Consider the following 25,987-nt stretch of genomic DNA (forward strand, 5'->3'; position numbering starts at 1 on the left):
TTTCTGGTTACCAGTCCCCATTCAGAAGCCACCCAGGAGCCCATCAGAGCCACCTCATTAGAACAAAAGGGGCACCTGGGTGGCTCAGTCAGCTGAGTGTCTGACTCTTGATTTCTGTTCAGTTCATGATCCCAGGGTCGTGGGATTGAGCCCCACATCAGGCTCCACACTTAGCATGGAGCCTGCTTGGAATTCTCTCTCTCTCTCTCTCTCTCTCTCTCTCTCTCTGCCCCTCTCCCCTCCTAGCTCTGTCTCTAAAACTTAAAAAAAAAAGAACAAAAGATACTCTTATCACCCAAGAAATACAAGAGTTCAGGAGCCCTGTGTCAGAAACCTAGGGTCAAAGACCAAATATTAGAAGAAAAGATGCTTTTAGTGCTCTTATCACTTAGAAAATTACAAGGGTTTTAGTATCTCTGTGTCTAGAGCCAAGGGCAGAGACCAATACATATTTTTTCTTATTATTTCACAAGAGTGATTTCAAGCTCACCAAACAAATACCTTCTTTCTTCTGAAGAAGAATATATAATAATAATCTATTATTAGAATTATAGAAGAATATATAATAATAATCTATTTTTTCTTTCCAGTCTTCTATGTTCTGAATGTTTGTGTTCCCCTACAATTCATTATGTTGAAATTAAAACCCCTACAGATGATGATATTCATAGGTGGGATCTTTGGGAGGTGCTCAAGTCATGAGGGTGGAAACCTCATCAATAGGAATAGTGCCTTATAAAAGAAGTTCCAGAAAGATCCTAGCCCCTTCCATCATGTAAAGATACAGAGAAAAGAAGCCTCCAATGAACCACCTGATCATGCTGGCACTTTGATATCAGACTTTCCATCCCTAGAACTATGAGTAATAAATTTCTTCTATGTATAAGTCACTTAGTCTATGATATTTTGTTGTAGCAGCCCAAATGAACTAAGACACAGCCTTCTCATATGTCATCTGGTCTATAGGTTTCCTTATAGAGCACAGAAAATGCTTCTTGTCACCAAGTTATCTTTGTGCTTTAATGGGTCATCTCTTGAGATCAGGAGACTTCAATTTAACCGTACAGCAGAAGAATATTCAATAGAAATCATCTCTAACTGGACTTTCAGTCATGTTGCACTGACCTGGTCTTGGCCTTTTTATCATTCTTCAGACTGTAACTCAAGTAGAACTCGTGTACTTTTTGCTTCATCTTCAGACCTCTGACATCACACTTACCACTACTTGGAATTCTTTTCATTTTGATTCTCTTAACTGCTTTTACATTTCATTAAGAAACTTGAGGCGTGCCTTGGTGGCTCAGTCCATTAAACATCTGACTTCGGCTCAGGTCATGATCTCACAGTTCATGGGTTCAAGCCACATCGGGCTCTGTGCTGACAGTTCACAGCCTGGAGCCTGCTTCAGGTTCTGTGTCTCCTTCTCTCTCTGCCCCTCCCCTGCTCATCTCTCTGTCTCTTAAAAATAAATAAACGTTGAAAAAAATTAAAAAAAAAACAGAAACTTGACTATCACTACGATTCTTTTTTATTCAGTTGCAACCAACCACAGGAAAATAGTTTGAGAAATAATCATCTTCCCAGGAACATTCTGTCTGCCCTCCTTGGGATAGGAGCCATCCATTTCCATAGTATTTTAGAAATGATTTTTCTTTTATTTTTTATTATTTAAAATTCTATTCCACTTTATAATTTATTTATAACTCACATTTCATTTTAAAGTAAATTTCTTATGCTTAATACCCAAGTACAGATTTTCAAATACATACTCAGCTTGAGGCTGCCATCTATATCCAAGTGGAGCCACCTCCCACCTCCATGAGGCAAATACAATGCAGCGCCAATGTGAGGCAGACTCAGGACAAAACTTATTACCCCAAGGGTGTTAGTATTTTTGTGATTTATTTCCATTTCCATTCCTTAGGTTATAATGATAACCATGGGTCAGACAAGTTATTTTCTAATTCGGTAATTCTTTCCCCTAAACCATGATCTACTGTCAAGTGCTGTTCACTTTGCATCTCCTATGAAATAGAATGATTACATTTGGATCTTTTTGTTGTGCTAGTGGTATTTTGTTTTCTGAGAATGAGCAGATGATGCATAGGTCATGCCCTGGAGAGATTCCTTCTTGAAGCCTTTGCTAACAAACCAGAGAGTACATCAAACCATGTACAGAAAATTAAAGGCCAGGCTGATATTGGAAGAGTAAGACCAAGGTCAGTTCTTTCTACTGGCGCAGAAGGAAGTTTGCTATTGGAAGCATCACGGGTAAAAATGAGAGATAAGCAGTTAATTCTGACTGTAGAAAAATTTCTATCTCTTGTGGAAATCAACATCAGCAATGATTAAGCTCAATGAATGTTAGAAATTATTTTTATTATTATAATTTCCTGCCAACAGTAGGAAACTCTGTTTTTCTTGCTTTAAATATTCAGGGGCTAGATAATGTCATGAAATAAGTTTATCTTTAGTGCTTGGTAGCACTTTGTCCTATTCAGGGCCACCACCCAGGCTCCCTTCTCCATTGTGATCCATGTCTCAAATTTCTTATTATATGCCAGCTGGACAGGAACAATTCCTGATCTATAAGTCTATTCACATATTTCCCAAAGATGGTTGGACTCTGCAGGATGATCAGGAAAATAGTTGGCCTTGAACAACTGTTAACCTACCTGGGAACTGAGGGTAGGAGGGTGTTGAGCACCTTCAGTAATGACTGTCTCTCTGAATGAGTCGCAATGAGTAAGACCTAGTCTTCAATCAGACTGCATTACTCCAAGGTGAATGGGGTGCTCCTGGCTCATTGAGATGGTCTCTAAGATGTATCTTCATCAGTTTCATTTCTGGGTCCAACCTTCAATCTCCTGATCAAAAATCTCCGGGGAAAGGACCTAAAAATCCACATGTTAACCAATCTTATCAGGCAATTTTTGAAACTCTGTATTAGGGGACACTGCCTCATACTTTGCAAACCATTTTATAGTTTCAGGAGATGTAATATGGCTGCTAAGGGCCAAGGTTTCAGAACTAATACACAGCAGGGCTGGTATTTGATCCAAGGACAAACTGTCTGTGTTGGAAGGCAACTTGAGTCTACTCTGCCCTTTCCGACATCCTTGATTCCTTTTCTTTAGGACACAGAAGCATAAGCACTGAAATAGAGGGTCCTTCTTGATCTGAAATTCTTTTCCAGTGTGTGGGATACTAGTCAATATGGCAAGTACTCAGTGAGACAGCCTGGACTATGCCAAGCCCAACTGATATTGCAAACTCACTAATCACAAATGTTATACATAGGATACCAAAATCAAACCATTCTCTTTGACATTTACCACTGCTATGTTAAAGGAGGTGGAGAAAAGATGGCACATTGTAGGCTCTAGAGTGGAATGGATCTGGATTTGAATCTTGTCTCTGCCACTTCCTAACTTCTCACTCCCAGCCATGGATTCCTCATCTATAAAATGGAAGTATTAGCACATAGCTATTCTGTTATATTATTGTGTGCCCAGCACTCAGTATTCAGCAAAGTATTGCCCCTACACCCAAGACTAGGTTAGGAAAAAAACAGCAATAAATGTGTTCTGGAACGTTGTAACACATGAAGTCATGGTAAAAGTAAGGATAGCATGCAGATAAACACCCTGTCTTTACAGCAATGAAACCATCCTTTCTACCCTAATGCAGATCTGCACTATAAAAGTATTTACAAGTGTCTTGGTCTATTGGCTGTGCAGGAAGCCACCAAGCCCAGAATACCAAGCCCAGAATACACAAGCCCAGAATACCAGAGATGCCCAGTGTTGTTTTCCTAACCCATATTTGTAGACACAGAGATAATAAAAGACCTAATGAAAGCTTTCAACACCTTTCAATCAATGGTACCATATATACCATCACAGATGCCAGGTTGAAAACTTTCAAAGATAATTAAGCCTCTAGATTTGGTAACCAGGATGCAAGTCCTGTGCTTCTGTTATTCTACTCCACCCTCCTTCCCCACCAAGGGGCAGGGCAGAGGCAAGTCCTAACTTTCCTGGAACTACCTGATACACATAGTTTACATTTAACCTAAGTACTAGGAGACAGAGATGAAGAGATATAACACCATATAGCCTTTGATGGAGCACTTTCACTTGAGGATCCTAGAGCAGTGGTTCTCAAAGCATGTTCTGAGGACGAGTAGTTTTAGCATCACCTGGACTCTTGTGAGGAAAGTAATTTCTTAGGTCATGCACCAGACCCACTGAATCAGAAAGTCAGGGAATGGGGCTCAGCAATCTGTTTTCACAAGCCTTCCAGGTGACTCTATACATGTAAAGTTAGAGACCTACTGTTCTAGACATAGCCTTGTTCCCATCTGAGAAGACATGTATACAAATGTTGTTTATAATTGCAAAGTAAAAGAAAAAAAGGGAATAGCCTAAAGGTCCCTCAAATAGAATGCAGTTAATGATCAGGAGATACCTATGTAATAGAATACTACACAGACATTAAAAAGAACAAAGCAGCTTTATATGTTCTGACATTAAGATCTTTAGAATAAACAGTTAAATGAAATAAAAGCAAATTTGTAGAACAATGTGTATAATGTCCTACCATTTATGCTTAAATATTTCTTTATATATTGAATATATTAATATAATTAAATATTAAATTATATTTAGAAATTAATATTTAGGTATATAGTATTGAAAGCAAGTTTTGCAGCATGGACTAGAAACTTCTAGAATTTCTAGATACTAGAACTCTAGGTTCTGAAGATTAACTGAGGTAGACCCTGAGGTCCACACACAATGGGAAGAAAATGAAATGATTATCATTTAAAGGCCTTTGGATTGGTTGAGACACTGTTAACACCATGCACCATATAGCTCTCACTGCCTCCTGCAGCAAGCCACATGGCCTAGAGTACTCAGCCATGTCCTATTATCTGATAAAATGTAAAGGACCAGGGTCCTTTGCTCATTACAAGTTTGTAAGAGACAATGTGAAAATGGCCACACATACACACACACATTCACACATACACACAAGACCTCCTATCACCTAGTCTCCTTTAATTAAATGTAAAGGAATCAGAGATATTTAGCTAGAGAGCAGGAGACTGAAGGAGATGTGACAGTTGGCTTTAAGTATCTGAAAGGAAGATGAATTAGACAGATCTATGTTTAGATTCAGAGGCCAGAATTGGCATCATAAATTTTAAAAAGTTAAAAGAACACAGATTCCAAATCAATATAAAAATATTTCTAACTGTGAGAAAAGAATTTAAAATTAGACCTTGATGCCTCATCTAGTAGTGAGTTCCTTGTCACTAGATGTATCCAAGTAAAAGTTGAGGTTTTAAAAAAAATTAAAGTATTAGGAAATAATTGGATTATGGAAGTTTCTAGTTTCTTTTGTTTCCAAGATACTTTGATTCTTTTCTATGCTGTGGCTGTGGCCACAAAATCACTGTGTAAGCAGTCAAAATGTAAAATGTTTGTTAAGTACAGCAAAACATCTTATTCTTATCTATTTTCGAAAACTTTGCTTTCTTCTATTCTGATAGCACCAAAAGTGCATCATCATCAATGACTCATGAATCTTTCAGCCATACAATGACTTTGACGTTCAGCTTTCCTAAACACTTGGGAAATGTGGCTCTCCAATGAGGGATGACCCTGAGAGATTAATATTCAACTTATAAATTAGTGCCACTTGTCCAATGAGAGTAAGAACTGTACAGATGTAAGATTTGGGGTGTTTCATTTTGTTCTTTTACATGAAGGGATAAGGAGACCATATGAAAATGTTCATAGGAGATATGAGTGAGGTCTTAGAGTGTTTCAAGGACCATCTAATGTAATAAGAGCACTCAGGTTGTCCTGAGGGTGGAGCTGAGGCCCAAAGCAAACCTGACAAGAAGAGTGCAAGATGTATACACAAGGGAGCAGGGATCTCAGGAGCCATCTTAGAATTCTGCCTATCACAATGTTTGTATTCCAGAAAGGACTACAGTTATAACTGACCGCTAGTCACAACTACCAGAGGTATCTACTTTATCAACTTGACATTTGTCCTTCCAAATCTTTTACTATGGATTTAACATACATATATATGTATGTGTAAAACATGTGGTGTCATATTTTAAGAAGATTATGATACTGTTTTATAGTTATTATACAGTTTTACAGTGTGCTATTTTCACTCAACAGTATACCTTGAGGATATTTTTGTGTGATTATATGCAGATCTATTTCATTTTTTGATGCATTGTACTTCTATGCCACAATTTATATAATCATCCTTCTATTGACAGACATTTATTTGTCATTTGTAACTGCTATGAACAATGTTGCAGTGAGCATCTTTGCAACTGCCTCCTGGTGTTTGAGTATGAATAAGAAGCAGAATGTCTGAGTCTTAAATTATACACATTTTAAGTTATCGTAGACTCTACAAAATTGAAAGGCAGTGTTTTTAAAAGTAAAATTCTTTGTTAAAGGTAAAGTTTCTCTCTTATAAGCAATTCATGTATGTATCTTTTGGCCTTTTTATTACCATCAACTTCCTCTTCCACTAGAAACTGTGAAACCATTGCATATGTGGACCATGAGGCTTGCTTCCATGCCTAAAGTGCCCCAAATTCTACGAATGTTACCAAGGAGCTTAACACATAACCAAATGCCTGGGTTGTATCACCACATTTAACTTGTGACTGTTGTGTGACTTGCTTACAGGCAATCATAGACAACCTTTAAATGTGGAAGGCTCACTTTTCTTCTGGTGCAGGGCAGGTATCCTCACTGCACATGATTCCTCCCAGCTGGGAGTGTCTTGGGTGTCATATGCCAAGTCTTACAGTGGCTCTCACGACCCACAGGGGTGGAAGGAGGTTAACCGTGTCTTAACCACAATTTAACCCACCACTTGAAAAATTCAGTTAAAAATCATTATACAATAAATCATGTAACATGAGCTTTGCTATAATAAGTCCCCTTTCCCCTAAAACATGGATAATGAAATAAGCTTGCCATATGTTATTTATAAGTTTTAGAGTAGCCTTCATCATATCTACCCAGAAATCAGAAAAAAAGGACTTGTAGCATATAAAGGAAGGTTTAGATAAGACATACCAAAGAATTTTGTGAATTAACCAAGAAGGCAATACAGGAGGCTCCTGAACTTCTATCCCCCAATGAATACACTGAATTTACTGCTACACATGGAGAAATAACCTCCGAAAGAAAACTAGAAATTACCTATTACTCGGCAATACTTACATTGAAAAGGGGTAAGGGGAGACTGGATGGCTCAGTACGTTGAGCATCTGACTTCAGCTCAGGTCATGATCTCACAGTTTGTGGGTTCCAGCCCCCCGTCAGGCTCTGTGCTGACAGCTCAGAGCCTGGAGCCTGCTTGGATTCTGTGTCTCCCTCTCTCTCTGCCCCTCCTCCATTCATGCTCTGTCTCTCTCTCAAAAATAAATAAACATTTAAAAAAAAAAAAAAGAAAGGGGTAAGAAAGGCTGAGATACATGCTTGCCTTAAACCCCAGCCCCGGCACAATGCCATACAATGGGGGAGGGGGAAGGGGCATCCCCAGCTTCCAGCTTCCCGCTGAGGAGAAAAGAGTTTTGACCACACATATGCCCCATTTTTTAAGACTCCCATCCAAGAGACAGGCCCCCAAAACAATGATCTCTGAAAGCCAGCAAGGCTTGCATTCACAAGAATCATGAGATTGTAGCAAACAAAGAGGCAGTTCTTAGTGGACATGCAACCACTCAATGTAGCTATTCCCCCAGTAATTGCCACACCGAAGAAAATATCTGACAAATTTTTTGATTCCAGCACAATGACTCCCTTATTCAAGATAACTGAAAATATTGGCTTTGTAATGACAGGAAGGACAGCTGATTACAGAACCCAGGTACAGAGGGCATGCTATAAGGCAGCTAATTGGAAACAAAAGTATGGCTGGCCATGAGATTTTCTGCGGAAATGCTGTGTAAAAAGAATTGCTGATATTTCTTAGGTCTATATACAGAATGCTGAAATAAGACATCTTGGTTTTTGTGTAATTTCAATTGGTATAATGTCATATAAAGCCCTTAGGTGTACAAGTATGATCCAGAAGGTTACTGTTGTGGGTGTAAAGCCACTGCAGCAAGAATTAAACAAACTAAGTCAACCAGCTTCCTTGGGGGGAAAAAGTGAATTTCTCAAAAAACACCACCTAACTTTATACCTTGAGCAATTAGAAAAACACAAAGGCCAAAGTTAGTAGAAAAAGGGAAAAAACAAAGATCACAGCAGACAAAATTAAATAAAGATGAAAAAGAATAGAATAGAAAAGATCAGTGAAACTAAGAGCTGTTTTTTTTTTGGAAAAATAAACAAAATTGACAAACCTATAGCTAGACTTAAGACCACAGAGTTGCTTATAGGAGAGAAAATAATGCCTGTTTTCTTCTCCAGGGAACTTAAGAATCCAATAAACAGTCATTATTGTATAAGGCAAAAGTGAGGAAGGGGAAGTGACTAAAGGCCTTTGATAGCATGACCCAAAAACCAGGATGCATCTGATTTCATACCCAGCCAAAGATGCACAATATGTAAGTTGACCTCTATAGAACCTTCAGATTAAATATGGTCCCAAATACCTATACTTTCTCCCTATAGTGATTTACTTGAAATGGATAGAAATTGCTACCTTGAGTCCTGGATGGATCAGTTTTCTCTCAGTAACCTCATTCCTTTGTGTGTCAATGCATATCAAACTCAAATGACATCAATTTTAACTTGAGGCATATGTCATTTTCTTCAGAAGGAATAATAGGTAGTCACTGTGAATTTTATACTCTAAGTCTCTATTAAAGGTGATCGTTCTACACCAATTCTAATTGTTCATAATCTGTCATTTGAATACCTCCATGAAGAAAAATAATGAAACCAAGTCTCACCTTCAAAGCTAGAAACTATATTAAAATATGCTAAAGACTAAAAAAATATCTGTTCATTCTAAGCATTAGCTGACCCAGTTGCAAAATGAAGAAATGCAATATGATACTTAAAAAATAAAATTAGAAAAAATAACTTGCAGGTGCTGTTAAAAAAATTCCTCACTGTCTTGTAAACAAACATTTGAGGGGTGCCTGGATGGCTCAGTAGGTTAAGCATCTGACTCTTGATATGGACTCATGTTGTGATCTTGTGGTCATGATCTCGGGGTTGTGATCTCAAGGTCATGAAATTGAGCCCAGAGTTGGGCTCCATGCTCAGCATGGAGACTGCTTGGGATTCTCTCTCTCCCTCTCTCTCTGCCCCTCTGTCTCTCATGCTTACTCTCTCTCTCAAAATAAACATTTGAAAAGCAGACAAACAAGCAAACTTTGATTGAATTTCAAAAACTTGAAGTCCTTTTCTTTTTCCTACAGAGACAATAGAGGAGAGCAAATGCTGAATCAGGAGTTAGTAAGTCAGAAATTCATTCTCCTTTCATGAGACACTTAACTTCTCAGGGGCTCAGCTTTCTTTCTTGAATTATAAAATTAGGGACTGGTTAAATTTTTCCAAGTTACTTCCAGTTTTAATAATAAAGGGACAAAATGAAGTTTTTCAACCATTGAAAAAAATGCTTTAATATCAGTAAATGCAGAGTTTAATTGTGACATGCCTTCACTTTTCTGTTGCAAGGATAGTCACATGTTAATGTAATTACATTTAAGAGGCAGAAATATAAAGGAAAAATCCACTTCTTATTTGGGGATTTAATCTAGTGACTACTTTTTTTTAAAAAACACTGAATATTCCTACTGTAGACTGAATGTTTGTGTCCCCTCTAAGTTTCATATGTTGAAACCAGATCTCCAATGTGATGGCATTTGGAGGTGGGCCTTTGGGGATGTGATTAAGTCATGAGGTTAGAGCCCTCATGAGTGAGTTTAGTGTCCTTATAAAAGAGATTCTAGAGAGTTCCCTTATTTTTCCATGTGAAGACATAGCAAAAGATGGCTGTCTATGAACCAGGAAGATGGCTCATTGGACATCAAATCTACTGCACCTTGACCATGGTCTTTCAGCCTCTAGAAGTATGAGAAATAAATTTCTGTTGTTTATAAGTCACCTAGTCTATGCCAATTTGTTATAGCAGCCTGAACAAACTAAGACAACTCCCAAATTCCTCTCACGTGCTCTTCTGTTTCTTTTAAGTGACTCTCATAAAGATGGTGGAACAACCTCAATATCTTTTCAGTGTTTCAGGGATCACTCATTTCAACAGATAACTTTCAATTTCCTCTATATATTTAGATACTATGCTTTGCAGGATTGATGGCAATGATTTGCAATTGCAGTAACTGACAATATTTGACCCTGGTCAGAAATGAGATGGATGACAGTGAAACATAATGCTACCCAGCATTTGTAACATGATGTATAATTTCTAAGGTATATTCTGGATTAATGTGTTTTGAACAGAGCTTGTTATTGAGCTTGAAGATTGAGCAGTAACAGAACACTCATTCTCTTTTGGGGCTCACTTCACTTGAAAGAATTGATAATAGAAAGAAAAAGTGAAGGAAAAAGTCAGAGGTAAATAAATCAGCACCTTCAACTCATGGCAGGGGAAGCAGGGCAAACTTCAAATACCTTTACTGTGTTTGTTACTGGACCACAGACACTAATGTGTGCAGTACTCACTGCAAGTAAAACCAATGCTTTTGCAAGCCTACTGTGCAGTTTTCTACACTGAGTTCTTGGACAGGTCTGGCCAAAATTCTTATGGTCTATTCTTTTCTATCTTTTTTTAATATTCATATAAATCAAACATTTTTCTTGGCCATCCAATTTAGGGAGATGGGCGGAATTTGGGCAAAGTGATTTAGAGCCATACCTTTTCTCTTTTCATGAAAATTGTAGTGGAGAACTTCAGTATATTCCATGTCTTTCTTAAGTTTGTGTCCAATACTTAGACTGAGTTCTAGAAAGCTCTATCTCTAGAGCTTGGACTGCTCTAGATAGCATTCCTGAATGATTGTTCCTAAACCTGAGAATGCATCCGAGTTGTCTAGGGAGATATTCTAAAATACAGATTCCCTAACCCAGACCTACTGTAACTCAAACTGTCAAGTTTGCCAGACCATTTGTTTGTTTGGGTGGCTGGTTGTTGTTGTCTTTAAACATCTTCCTAGGTGATTACGATATAGCCAGTCCATAGGCCAGATAGGGGACTTGATTGAGACACAGAAGTCTTGGTCCCAGCCTGGGGGCTTAATGCTGTGTGCTCTTGGCTCAGTTTTACACTATCTGAATGTTGCTTTTCCCATCTGTAAAATAAGGGAAGTAAATGACCTTCCCTTTATGATTATTCCAAAGCTAACTTTCTGTAAAGCTAATGAATTCAATAATCAGGATGCTAAGGAAATCAATGAATGCCCTTTAAAACAACAATTCATTAAAGTCACTTAATGAACACATTTTCTTTGGCACACAGAATTAAAAAGAAATTGGTAGCAGAGTGGGTAAAGATTAATTCAACTGCATTTTTATTTTATTTTATTTTTTTAATTTTTTTTTCAACGTTTATTTATTTTTGGGACAGAGAGAGACAGAGCATGAATGGGGGAGGGGCAGAGAGAGAGGGAGACACAGAATCGGAAACAGGCTCCAGGCTCTGAGCCATCAGCCCAGAGCCTGATGCGGGGCTCGGACTCGCGGACCGCGAGATCGTGACCTGGCTGAAGTCGGACGCTTAACCGACTGCGCCACCCAGGCGCCCCTATTTTAAAAAGCTCAATTGAATCCTGTGTGTGTGCATAAAATACAATGCAAATCCAGTGAGTACATGGAATTTGCATTACAACTCTGGCCATACGTTTGTCTTGTTGAAATAGATTATTTTTTTTATTTTCACAAAGGTACATGTGCTATCTTATAAGTCAAGATATTTTTGGATATTAGCACTAAAGAGTTCTCAAAGATGAGAAATGGTAGACACACTTTAGTAGATCAAGGGCTTACTTTCAACATTAAAAACAAAGTCCTGCACAGAGAGTTAAGTAAACTTATATTTAGAGTTACTGAACAGAATCTGTGACCAGCAGGTAAGGTCAGATGGTGTTGCTTATGCTTTACTGGGGAAGTTCATAGGTGTTGAGCTTAAAGGGAGTCAAGCTTAGAAGGGGTCTATAGCAAGAAGGCCACATGTTAGTGGGGGAAGGGAGAACTTATCTAGAAAATAAAGCAGAAAGAGAAGGAAAGTACTTGAAATTGGGTCTCAATTTTTTTTTTTTGTTTTGAGGAGCAAAGCAGGAGAGAAATGAAAAAGAAAAAAAAAAAAGATAAGCAGCAAGCCACAGTTTGAAGTATGAACAAAACAAAGAAGTTATGTAGTGCCATCCCCAACAGAAACTCCAGGACTGGGTGTGGATTCCTAATGAGACCAAGCTGTCAGAAGGATTTGGTCATGGTATTTCCATTTGGGATTGGAAAATAACAACAGTCTGAGATAAGTGATCCAAAATGATAGGTGAAATCAAACTGAAACAAATGAAAAATCTTACAGTTAGTTCAAATGGAAGTACAGAATGGGAGAGACAGGCCATGTGAAACAACAGGCCATGTGAAACCAATTTTGATTTTCAGTCAAGACAGACTAGGGGATGAAACTTCACAGAGGTGAAGCCCAATGCATACATTACATGAAATCAGAGCTGCTCTGATTAAAACACAGGTGGAGCTGATCAAAAAGGATTTAAATAATATAACAGAAAGTGAATTTAGAATAATAGTCATAAAATTAATCGCCGGGCTTGAAAACAGTATACAGGACAGCAGAGAATCCCTTGCTACAGAGATCAAGGGACTAAGGAACAGTCATGAGGAGCTGAAAAACGCTTTAAATGAAATGCAAAACAAAATGGAGACCACCACAGCTCGGATTGAAGAGGCAGAGGAGAGAATAGGTGAACTAGAAGATAAAGTTATGGAAAAAGAGGAAGCTGAGAGAAAGAGAGATAAAAAAATCCAGGAGTATGAGGGGAAAATTAGAGAACTAAGTGATACACTAAAAAGAAATAATATACGCATAATTGGTATCCCAGAGGAGGAAGAGAGAGGGAAAGGTGCTGAAGGGGTACTTGAAGAAATAATAGCTGAGAACTTCCCTGAACTGGGGAAGGAAAAAGCCATTGAAATCCAAGAGGCACAGAGAACTCCCTTCAGACGGAACCTGAATCGATCTTCTGCACGACATATCATAGTGAAACTGGCAAAATACAAGGATAAAGAGAAAATTCTGAAAGCAGCAAGGGGTAAACGTGCCCTCACATATAAAGGGAGACCTATAAGACTCGTGACTGATCTCTCTTTTGAAACTTGGCAGGCCAGAAAGAATTGGCACGAGATTTTCAGTGTGCTAGACAGAAAAAATATGCAGCCGAGAATCCTTTATCCAGCAAGTCTGTCATTTAGAATAGAAGGAGAGATAAAGGTCTTCCCAAACAAACAAAAACTGAAGGAATTTGTCACCACTAAACCAGCCCTACAAGAGATCCTAAGGGGGACCCTGTGAGACAAAATACCAGAGACATCACTACAAGCATAAAACATACAGACATCACAATGACTCTAAACCCATATCTTTCTATAATAACACTGAATGTAAATGGATTAAATGCGCCAACCAAAAGACATAGGGTATCAGAATGGATAAAAAAACAAGACCCATCTATTTGCTGTCTACAAGAGACTCATTTTAGACCTGAGGACACCTTTAGATTGAGAGTGAGGGGATGGAGAACTATTTATCATGCTACTGGAAGCCAAAAGAAAGCTGGAGTAGCCATACTTATATCAGACAAACTAGACTTTAAATTAAAGGCTGTAACAAGAGATGAAGAAGGACATTATATAATAGTTACAGGGTCTATCCATCAGGAAGAGCTAACAATTATAAATGTCTATGCGCCGAATACCGGAGCCCCCAAATATATAAAACAACTACTCATAAACATAAGCAACCTTATTGATAAGAATGTGGTCATTGCAGGGGACTTTAACACCCCACTTACAGAAATGGATAGATCATCTAGACACACGATCAATAAAGAAACAAGGGCCCTGAATGAGACATTGGATCAGATGGACTTGACAGATATATTTAGAACTCTGCATCCCAAAGCAACAGAATATACTTTCTTCTCGAGTGCACATGGAACATTCTCCAAGATAGATCATATACTGGGTCACAAAACAGCCCTCCATAAGTTTACCAGAATTGAAATTATACCATGCATACTTTCAGACCACAATGCTATGAAGCTTGAAATCAACCACAAAAAAAAGTCTGGAAAACCTCCAAAAGCATGGAGGTTAAAGAGCACCCTACTAACGAATGAGTGGGTCAACCAGGCAATTAGAGAAGAAATAAAAAAATATATGGAAACAAACGAAAATGAAAATACAACAATCCAAACGCTTTGGGACACAGCGAAGGCAGTCCTGAGAGGAAAATACATTGCAATCCAGGCCTATCTCAAGAAACAAGAAAAATCCCAAATACAAAATCTAACAGCACACCTAAAGGAAATGGAAGCAGAACAGCAAAGGCAGCCTAAACCCAGCAGAAGAAGAGAAATAATAAAGATCAGAGCAGAAATAAACAATATAGAGTCTAAAAAAACTGTAGAGCAGATCAACGAAACCAAGAGTTGGTTTTTTGAAAAAATAAACAAAATTGACAAACCTCTAGCCAGGCTTCTCAAAAAGAAAAGGGAGATGACCCAAATAGATAAAATCATGAATGAAAATGGAATTATTACAACCAATCCCTCAGAGATACAAACAATTATCAGGGAATACAATGAAAAATTATATGCCAACAAATTGGACAACCTGGAAGAAATGGACAAATTCCTGAACACCCACACTCTTCCAAAACTCAACCAGGAGGAAATAGAAAGCTTGAACAGACCCATAACCAGCGAAGAAATTGAACGGGTATTAAAAATCTCCCAACAAATAAGAGTCCAGGACCAGATGGCTTCCCAGGGGAGTTCTACCAGACGTTTAAAGCAGAGATAATACCTATCCTTCTCAAGCTATTCCAAGAAATAGAAAGGGAAGGAAAACTTCCAGACTCATTCTATGAAGCCAGTATTACTTTGATTCCTAAACCAGATAGAGACCCAGTAAAAAAAGAGAACTACCGGCCAATATCCCTGATGAATACGGATGCAAAAATTCTCAATAAGATACTAGCAAATAGAATTCAACGGCATATAAAAAGAATTATTCACCATGATCAAGTGGGATTCATTCCTGGGATGCAGGGCTGGTTCAACATTCGCAAATCAATCAACGTGATACATCACATTAACAAAAAAAAAAGAGAAGAACCATATGATCCTGTCAATCGATGCAGAAAAGGCCTTTGACAAAATCCAGCACCCTTTCTTAATAAAAACCCTTGAGAAAGTCGGGATAGAAGGAACATACTTAAAGATCATAAAAGCCATTTATGAAAAGCCCACAGCTAACATCATCCTCAACGGGGAAAAACTGAGAGCTTTTTCCCTGAGATCAGGAACACGACAGGGATGCCCACTCTCACCGCTGTTGTTTAACATAGTGCTGGAAGTTCTAGCATCAGCAATCAGACAACAAAAGGAAATCAAAGGCATCAAAATTGGCAAAGATGAAGTCAAGCTTTCGCTCTTTGCAGATGACATGATATTATACATGGAAAATCCGATAGACTCCACCAAAAGTCTGCTAGAATTGATACATGAATTCAGCAAAGTTGCAGGATACAAAATCAATGTACAGAAATCAGTTGCATTCTTATACACTAACAATGAAGCAACAGAAAGACAAATAAAGAAACTGATCCCATTCACAATTGCACCAAGAAGCATAAAATACCTAGGAATAAATCTAACCAAAGATGTAAAGGATCTGTATGCTGAAAACTATAGAAAGCTTATGAAGGAAATTGAAGAAGATTTAAAGAAATGGAAAGACATTCCCTGCTCATGGATTGGAAAAATAAATATTGTCAAAATGTCAATACTACCCAAAGCTATCTACACATTCAATGCAATCCCAATCAAAATTGCACCAGCATTCTTCCCGAAACTAGAACAAGCAATCCTAAAATTCATATGGAACCACAAAAGGCCCCGAATAGCCAAAGGAATTTTGAAGAAGAAGACCAAAGCAGGAGGCATCACAATCCCAGACTTTAGCCTCTACTACAAAGCTGTCATCATCAAGACAGCATGGTATTGGCACAAAAACAGACACATAGACCAATGGAATAGAATAGAAACCCCAGAACTAGACCCACAAACGTATGGTCAACTCATCTTTGACAAAGCAGGAGAGAACATCCAATGGAAAAAAGACAGCCTCTTTACCAAATGGTGCTGGGAGAACTGGACAGCAACATGCAGAAGGTTGAAACTAGACCACTTTCTCACACCATTCACAAAAATAAACTCAAAATGGATAAAGGACCTGAATGTGAGACAGGAAACCATCAAAACCTTAGAGGAGAAAGCAGGAAAAGACCTCTCTGACCTCAGCCGTAGCAATCTCTTACTCGACACATCCCCAAAGGCAAGGGAATTAAAAGCAAAAGTGAATTACTGGGACCTTATGAAGATAAAAAGCTTCTGCACAGCAAAGGAAACAACCAACAAAACTAAAAGGCAACCAACGGAATGGGAAAAGATATTTGCAAATGACATATCGGACAAAGGGCTAGTATCCAGAATCTATAAAGAGCTCACCAAACTCCACACCCGAAAAACAAATAACCCAGTGAAGAAATGGGCAGAAAACATGAATAGACACTTCTCTAAAGAAGACATCCGGATGGCCAACAGGCACATGAAAGGATGTTCAGCGTCGCTCCTTATCAGGGAAATACAAATCAAAACCACACTCAGGTATCACCTCACGCCAGTCAGAGTGGCCAAAATGAACAAATCAGGAGACTATAGATGCTGGCGAGGATGTGGAGAAACGGGAACCCTCTTGCACTGTTGGTGGGAATGCAAATTGGTGCAGCCGCTCTGGAAAACAGTGTGGAGGTTCCTCAGAAAATTAAAAATAGACCTACCCTATGACCCAGCAATAGCACTGCTGGGAATTTATCCAAGGGATACAGGAGTACTGATGCATAGGGGCACTTGTACCCCAATGTTCATAGCAGCACTCTCAACAATAGCCAAATTATGGAAAGAGCCTAAATGTCCATCAACTGATGAATGGATAAAGAAATTGTGGTTTATATACACAATGGAATACTACGTGGCAATGAGAAAAAATGAAATATGGCCTTTTGTAGCAACGTGGATGGAACTGGAGAGTGTGATGCTAAGTGAAATAAGCCATACAGAGAAAGACAGATACCATATGGTTTCACTCTTATGTGGACCCTGAGATACGTAACAGGAACCCGTGGGGGAGGGGGAGGAAAAAAGGAAAAAAAAAAAAAAAAAGAGGTTAGAGTGGGAGAGAGCCAAAGCATAAGAGACTGTTAAAAACTGAGAACAAACTGAGGGTTGATGGGGGGTGGGAGGGAGGAGAGGGTGGGTGATGGGTATTGAGGAGGGCACCTTTTGGGATGAGCACTGGGTGTTTTATGGAAACCAATTTGGACAATAAATTTCATATATTATAAAAAATAAAAAAAAATAATAAAAAAAAATCAAAAAAAAAAAAAAAAACACAGGTGGAAGCCCACTCTGCCCAAATTAGAACCCCCAATTCCCTCCCGTGGTTGCCCCTGAGGCCTCTGTTCTACAGCTCTACATTCTACTGAACACATTTGAAAACCATGTGCTGGAATGTTTCTAAAATATTTTCCAACTGGAAGATTCATAGATCCATGACCTAGATATTATCAAAGTCACTTCAGCAGATTAAAGCTGGCTCTTCAGCATTCAAAGTAAGCTCTATGGATGTAGGTTGGAAAGGTTTCTCCCTCCTTTCTTTCAAGAGCCCAGGGAGAAAGTTATCAGCTTAATTTGTTCTGAGAAATATTTGAAAGGAAGATTGTTTTGCATCCTAGAAAAGTGATTTACTTGGAAGAATAGCCAGTTATCAGGAATTCCTGACAAAGAGACATTAATATTAATGAAACATGTGACCAAATATAATATTCACTTCTTTGAAGATATTGCACAGAGCAAGAGTCAGCAAATTACAGTCTGATTCCTTTTTTTTTTGTAACAGTTTTATTGAGATATAATTCACACATCATACAGTTTACCTATTTAAAGTATACAGTTTAATAATTTTTAGCATATTTAAAGAGTTATAAAACAATTACCACAATCTTTTTTAGAATATTTTGTCATCCCCAAAAGAAACCCATTACTTTCCCATCAGTCAGGTCAATCCCCTCAGTTCTAGGCAACCATTAACCTACTTTCCATCTAAGTAGATCAGCCTAAACCACAAGAGACTCAAATACAGTGAAGAATCTGAGGGTTGATGGGGGCGGGGGAGAGGGGAAAATGGGTGATGGGTATTGAGGAGGGCACTTGTTGGGATGAGCACTGGGTGTTGTATGTAAGGGACGAACCACAAGAATCTACCCCAAAAGCCAAGAGCACACTTTACACACTGTATGTTAGCCAATTTGACAATAAATTATATTAAAAATAAATAAATAATAAGTAAATAAATAAATAATAAGCTTAATGTGGACATTTCACTTAAATGTAATCCTACAACAGAAGATCTTTTGTGAGTGGCTCCTTGCACTTAGCATAAGATTTTCAGGGGTCATTCATGCTGTGGCATGTGTCTGTACTTCATTTCTTTTCGTGGATGACTATACTATTCACATTATATTGATGTACCATATGGTCTTCATCCATTCATTAGTTGATGGGCATTTGAGTTGTTTCCACCTTTTGAAAATGAAGCAAAAGGGGGCACGCCTGGGTGGCTCAGTTGGTTAAGCATCCAACTTTGGCTCAGGTCATGATCTCACAGTCCGTGAGTTCAAGCCCCTCATCAGGCTCTGGGCTGACAGCTCAGAGCCTGGAGCCTGCTTCAGACTCTGTGTCTCCCTCTCTCTCTGCCCCTCCCCTGTTCATACTCTGTCTCTATCTCAAAAATAAAAATAAACATTAAAAAAATTTAAAAAAAAAGAAAATGAAGCAAGAGTTTGTGGCTTCATGTTGTCCCCTCCCCAGCTGTTTCGCTGCTGCCTTGAGAGATCAGATTAGGGAAAGGGGAGCCACCACAAACTAGTAGGATGTCTGTGCTGTCTGCCCAGAAGAGGTTTATGGCAGAGAAAAATGCAAAAATGTTCTCTAACATCCTTTCCTTTCCCACTCATTGTTTTCAAAAGCCTAAACTCATTTATCAGCACATGTTATGTAACTAAGAGGGAGAGAAGTAAGCAAGAGCCTCAAGTCTATGAAAGAGGAAGGTAATTCATGTTTCTATAGATGAGGAAGCCAAAGTAGAGAAAGAGGCTCTCGTTTGGGGAAACATTAGAGTTCTTTCTTAGCAGAGCCCTCGGCCTCTCAGCAGAGAATAGTTACCATTTCCCCAAATGTAAGCAGCAAGTCACAGGAGAGGGCCCAGGGTCAGTGGACAATTCCTTGTGGGGAGCACCCCAGCAGGGACTGAAGTTTAATTCCCCGCTGACTGCAGGCCAATAGGTTCAGAATTAATACCAATGTTGGTTTAAAACTTCCTTCAAAGCTGAGTTTGTGGACTGAGGTTCATATTCACAATACAAGAGACAGAAATGAATCCAGAAGGAAACCAATTTAACAAAGTTCTGATTAGGATGCAAAAGATCAGTCTCAAGCCTTCTCAAGATGCAGAGGTAAACAAAAGCAGAAGAAAAGCCAGTAAGTAAATCATACAAGTCAAAAAGGATAGCTAGCTGCTCTCTGACACGCAGGATGAGATATGGGAGAATATCAGTAGAGCCTCCCATAACCAACAGATGTTAAAAGATGAGACCTCTAGACACCCTCAGCATGTCCTTCATGTTTATTTTCTTTGTAATATGTATTTATCCTGAGTTCCACTGAAGGCTTTTTTAAGTAAAAGACTGTAATATAAAAGCTACATGTACTGAAAAAAAAAAAAATATATATATATATATATATATATATATATATATATTCCTTTGCTTTATTATAGTGATGGATTTCTATAATCATAGCTCTTTCACTCCTGCCAAACCTATTTCTTAGTCAATTTGTACCCATCAAAAATCAAATGTGGGTGGATAAATGTGAATTTGGAAGTAAATTTCAGTAATGTTTTAAGATGTGTTTTTAAGAGAAAATTCCCCACCCACAAGAGGCAAAGTTATCACTTTTGTCCTTTGCACCAAAAGAAAGTTTGTTTGTTTATATTTACTTTAACTGAATTTCTAACCTTACCAGCCACATCACCCATGAATCCCCACTACCCATTTTTTTTTCAGCCAGAAAGACACTCTTAGCGGTTCTCACTGACATACTAGTCCTCTGTGTCTTTGTGCAGAATGCTCCATTTGTTCCATCTGTTTACACAAACGCTCCTTTTCTGGTTCTCCCAGAGCACTTGATAGATACCTTTCTGCTTCTGTCCAGATTTTTCTGATAAAAGCCAAATTCTTATTTTTTTAAAAAACCTACTTAATTGAAAACTCAAGTATAGACCCAAATCTAGAACAATTCTAAAAACAATTTCTTAAAATGTAGCTTTGATGAAAGGAAAAAAAACCCGCAACCAAAAATACTCTACTCAGCAAAGTTATTATTCAGAATAAGAAAGAGAAAGAATTTTCCAAACAAAGGAAAGTTAAAGGAGTGTATCACCACTAAACCAGTCTTACAGGAAATGTTAAAGGGAATTCATTAAGTGGAAAGAAAAAGTCAAAACTAGAAGAAAAATATAAAAGGGAAAAATTTCACAGGTAAAAGGAAACATACAGTAAAGATAGAAACACTTATAAAGCCAGTATGGAGGCCAAAAATCACAAGCAGTAATATTATTTCTACAAAATTTATTTTGATATTTCTATAAAATATCAATTATTTCTTCAAAAATTAGTTAAGGGATACACAAAATAAAATGATATAAAATATAATATCATATACATAAAATGTGGAGGGATATAAACATTTAGTGCCTTCAGAGTGTGTTTGAACTTAAGCGACCATCAACTTAATATAGACTGCTATACACATAAGATGTTATATATGAACCCAATGGTAAACACAAATCAAAAACTTATAACGCAAAAAAATAAAGGAAAAGGAACGTAAGCTAACATTAAGCCACAAGGAAGAAATCAAGAGAAAATGGAACAAAGAAAAACTACAGAAACAACCATAAAACAGTTAACAAAATGTCAATAAGTTCATACCTATCAATAATTACTTTAAATGCAAATGGACTAAATGCTCCAATCAAAAGACATTGACTGAATTGATTTAAAAAAAAAAAAAAAGGAAAAAACAGGACCCATCTATATGTTGCCTAAAAGAGATTCACTTCAGACCTAAAGACGCATATACACTAAAAGTAAAGGAATGGAAAAACATATCATGCAAATGCAAACAAACAAACAAAAAAGTCCGGATAGCAATACTTACATCAGACAAAATAGACTTTAAAACAAAACCTGTAACAATATTCAAAGACGCATATTACATAAGGAAAAGGAATCAATCCAGCAAGATGATATAGCAGTTATAAATATCTATACGCCCAACATAGCACCTAAATCCATAAGACAAATATTAACAAACATAAAAGGAGACATAGGCAGTAATACAATAATAGTAGAGGACTTTAATACCTCACTTACAATAATGGATAAATCATCCAGAAAGAAAAACAAAACAAAACAAAACAAGGAAACAGTGGATTTTAATGACACATTGGACCAGAAGGACCTAGCAGAAATATACAAAACATTCCACTCAAAAACAGAATACATTATTTTCAAGTGCACAAGGAACATTCTCCAGTATAGATCATATTGTTAGGTCACAAAACTGGTCTCAGTAAAGTTAAGAAGATTGAAATCATGTCAAGAATTTTTTCTGACAACAGTATGAAACTAGAAACCAATTATAAGAAAAAAATCTGGAAAAATCACAAACACGTGCAGGTTAAATAACATACTACTAAACAATAAATGGGTCAATCAAGAAATCAAAGGATATCAGAACATACATGAAGACAAATGAATGTGAAAACATAGCAGTTTAAAATCTTTGGGACACAGCAAAGCAGTTTCAACAGGGAAGTTTATAGCAATCCAGGCCTATCTCAAGAAACAAGAAAAATCTCAAATAAAAAACCTAATCTTAAACCTAATGGGGCTGGAAAAAAGAAGAACAAACATAGCCCACAGCTAGTAGAAGGAAGGAAATAGTAAATATTAGAGAAGAAATAAATGAAATAGAAACTATAAAAAAAAAGATCAATGAAACTAAAAGCTGGTTGTTTGAAAAGATAAACAAATTGATAAACTTTTAGCCAGACTAATCAAGAAAAAAGAGAAAGGACTCAAATAATAAAATCAGAAAGGAAGGAGGAGAAAGAACAACCAACACCACAGAAATACAAAGAATTATAAGAGAATATTAAGAAAAATTATATGCCAACAAATTGGACAACCTGGAAAAATATATAAATTCCTGAATCCTCCAAACAGAATCAGGAAGAAATAGAAAATTTGACCAGACCAATTACTAGTAATGAAATTGAATCAGTGATCAAAAAACTTCCAACAAAAAAAGGTCCAAAACCAGATGGACTCATAGGTGAATTCTACCAAACATTTCAAAAGTTAATACCTATTCTTCTCAAACTATTCCAAAATATAGAAGAGAAAGAAAAACTTCCAAATTTATTCTATGAGGCCAGGATTACTTTGTCTGGTAAGACAAAGGCACTACAAAAAAAAAAAAAAAAAGAAAATTACAAGCCAATATCTCTGATGAACTTAGATGCAAAATTCTTCAACAAAATATTAGCAAACTAACTTTAACAATACATTTAAAAACCACTCATCATAACCAAGTGGAACGTATTCCAGGGATGCAAGAGTGGTTCAATATTCACAAATCAATCAATGTGATATATAACATTAAAAACAGGAAGGATTGGGGCGCCAGGGTGGCTCAGTGGGTTAAGCGTCAGACTTCCGCCCAGGTCATGATCTCACAGTTAGTGGGTTCGAGTCCCACATCGTGTTCTGTGTTGACAGCTCTGAGCCTGGAGCCTGCTTCAGATTCTATGTCTCCCTCTCTCTCTGCCCCTCCCCCACTTGCGCTCTGTCTCTGTCTCAAAAATAAACATTAAAAAAATTTTTTTAAAAACAGGAAGGATAAAACCATATGATCATCTCAACAGATGCAAAATATGCTTTTGAAAAAATGCAACATCCATTCATAATAAAACTCTCAACAAAGTGGGTTTACAGGAAATATACCTGACCATAATAAAGGCCATATTTGAAAAATGCACAACTACCATCAAACTCAATGGTGAAAACCTGAAAGCTTTTCCTCTAAGATGAGAATAAGAGAAGGATATCCACTCTTACCACTTTTGTTCAACATAAAATTGGGAGTCTTGGCTGCAGCAGCAAGACAAGAAAAAAGAAATAAATGGGAAATAAGAAATTGGAAAGGAAAAAGTAAAGCCATTACTATTTGCAGATGACATGATACTATATAGAAAACCATAAAGACTCTCCAAAAAAACTATTAGAACTAATAAATGAATTTAATAAAATTGCAGGATACAAAATTAACATACAGAAATCTGTTGCATTTCTGTATGCTAACAATGAAGTAACAGAAAGAGAAATTACGAAAACAATCTATCTTATTTACAATTGCACCAAAAAGAATAAATACCTAGGAATAAATTTAACCAAGGAGATGAAAGACCTACACTCTGAAAACTACAAGACATTTTTGAAAAAAATTTGAAATGACACAAATGGAATGATATACCATACTTATGAATCAGAGTAATTTAAATCATTAAAATGTCCATACTACACAAAGCAATCTACAGATTCAATGCAATCCCTATCAAAATGTCAATAGCATTTTTCACAGAAGTAGAACAAATAATCCTAAAATTCTTATGGAACCACAAAAGACCTCAAATAATGAAAGCAATCTTGAGAAAGAAAAACAAAGCTAAAGGTATCACAATTTCAGGTTTCAAGATCCACTTGAAAGTATAGTAATCAAAACAGTATAGTACTGGCACAAAAATAGACATAGATTATCAATGGAACAAGATAGAAAGCCTAGAAAAAAAACCCATAACTACATGGTCAATTAACTTATGACAAAGGAGGCAAGAATATCCAATGGGGAGAGACAGTCTTTTCAACAAATGGTGCTGTGAAAACTGGAAAGCTACATGCAAAAAAATATATACTGAACCACTTTCTTACACCATACACAAAAATAAAATCAAAATGGATTAAAGACCTAAATGTAAGACTTGAAACCATAAAACTTCTACAAGAAAACAAAGGCAGTAATCTCTGGACATTGCCCATAGCAATATGTTTATGGATCTGTCTCCTTGGGCAAGGGAATCAAAACTAAAAATAAACTATTAGGACTACACCAGAAAAAAAATGTTTGCACAGCAAATGAAATCATCAAAAAAAAAAAAAAAAAAACACAAATAGGCAACCTAGTGAATGAGACAAGATATTTACAAATGATATATCCAATAAGAACTTAATATCCAAAATATGTAAACAAACAACTCAACACCAAAAAAATCCAATTAAAAAATGGGTAAAGGACTTGAATAGACATTTTTCCTAAGCAGACCTATAGATGCCAAACAGACACATGAAACAAATATCAACATCACTAATCATCAGGGAGATGCAAATCAAAAGCACAATGAGAAATTATAATAGTGTAACCACCTTACACCAGTCAGAATGGCTAGTATCAAATAGATAAGAAGTAACAAACTTTTGGCAAAGATATGCAGAAAAGGGAACCCTCGTGTACTATTGGTGAGAATGTAAATAGGTGCAGCCACTGTGGAAGAGTATTGAGGTTCCTCAAACAAATAATAAAAATAGAAATATTATATGTTCCAGTAATCCCACTACTGGGAATTCACCCCCCAAAAACAAAAACACTAATTAGAAAAGATATTTGCACCCTTATGTTTATGGCAGCATTACTTACAGTAGATAAGATGTGGAAGTAACCTAAGTGTCCACTGATAGATGAATGGATAAAGAAGATGTGTTATGTGTCTATGTGTCCGTATGTTTCTCTGTGTGTGTGCATACAGCCATAAAAAAGAATGAGATCTTACCATTTGTAACAATGTAGATGGACTTAGAGGATATTATGCTAAGGGCAATAAGTCAGACAGAGAAAGACAAATACCGTATTATTTCACTTATACATAAAATCTAAAGAACAAACAAATAAGCAAAACAAACAAAAACCCAAACAGACACTTAAATGCAGAAAACAAATGGGATTTCCAGAAGGGAAGTTGGTAGGAGGCTGGGTGAAATAAAGGGGACTTAGAGGTACAAACTTCCAGTTATAAAACAAGTAAGTCACAGACATGTAAAGTACAGCATAGGGAATATAATCAATAATATTGTACTAATGTTGTATGGTTGACTACACTTGTGGTGAGTATAGAATTGTCAGATCAATATGCTGTACACCTGAAGCTAATATAACATTGTATGTTAATTATATTGCAACAAAAAAATTTTTTTAATGTAGCTTGGAAACTATAAGATCTTAAGGGCAGAGTCTTATTCTATCTGGTTAATTGTATCTCTAATGCCTAGAAAAGCATCTGATGCATAGTTCAGTAAGTGCTTGATGAATGAATGAATGAATGAATGAATGAGTAAAGACCCATGTGTTACTCTATCCTGTTTTACCTTTAAGAATATAAAAAGATCAGGGGCACCTGGGTGGCTCAGTCGGCTG

This window comes from Leopardus geoffroyi, chromosome D2 (genome assembly GCF_018350155.1).
Source record: "Leopardus geoffroyi isolate Oge1 chromosome D2, O.geoffroyi_Oge1_pat1.0, whole genome shotgun sequence".
NCBI classification, from domain to species: Eukaryota; Metazoa; Chordata; class Mammalia; order Carnivora; family Felidae; genus Leopardus; species Leopardus geoffroyi.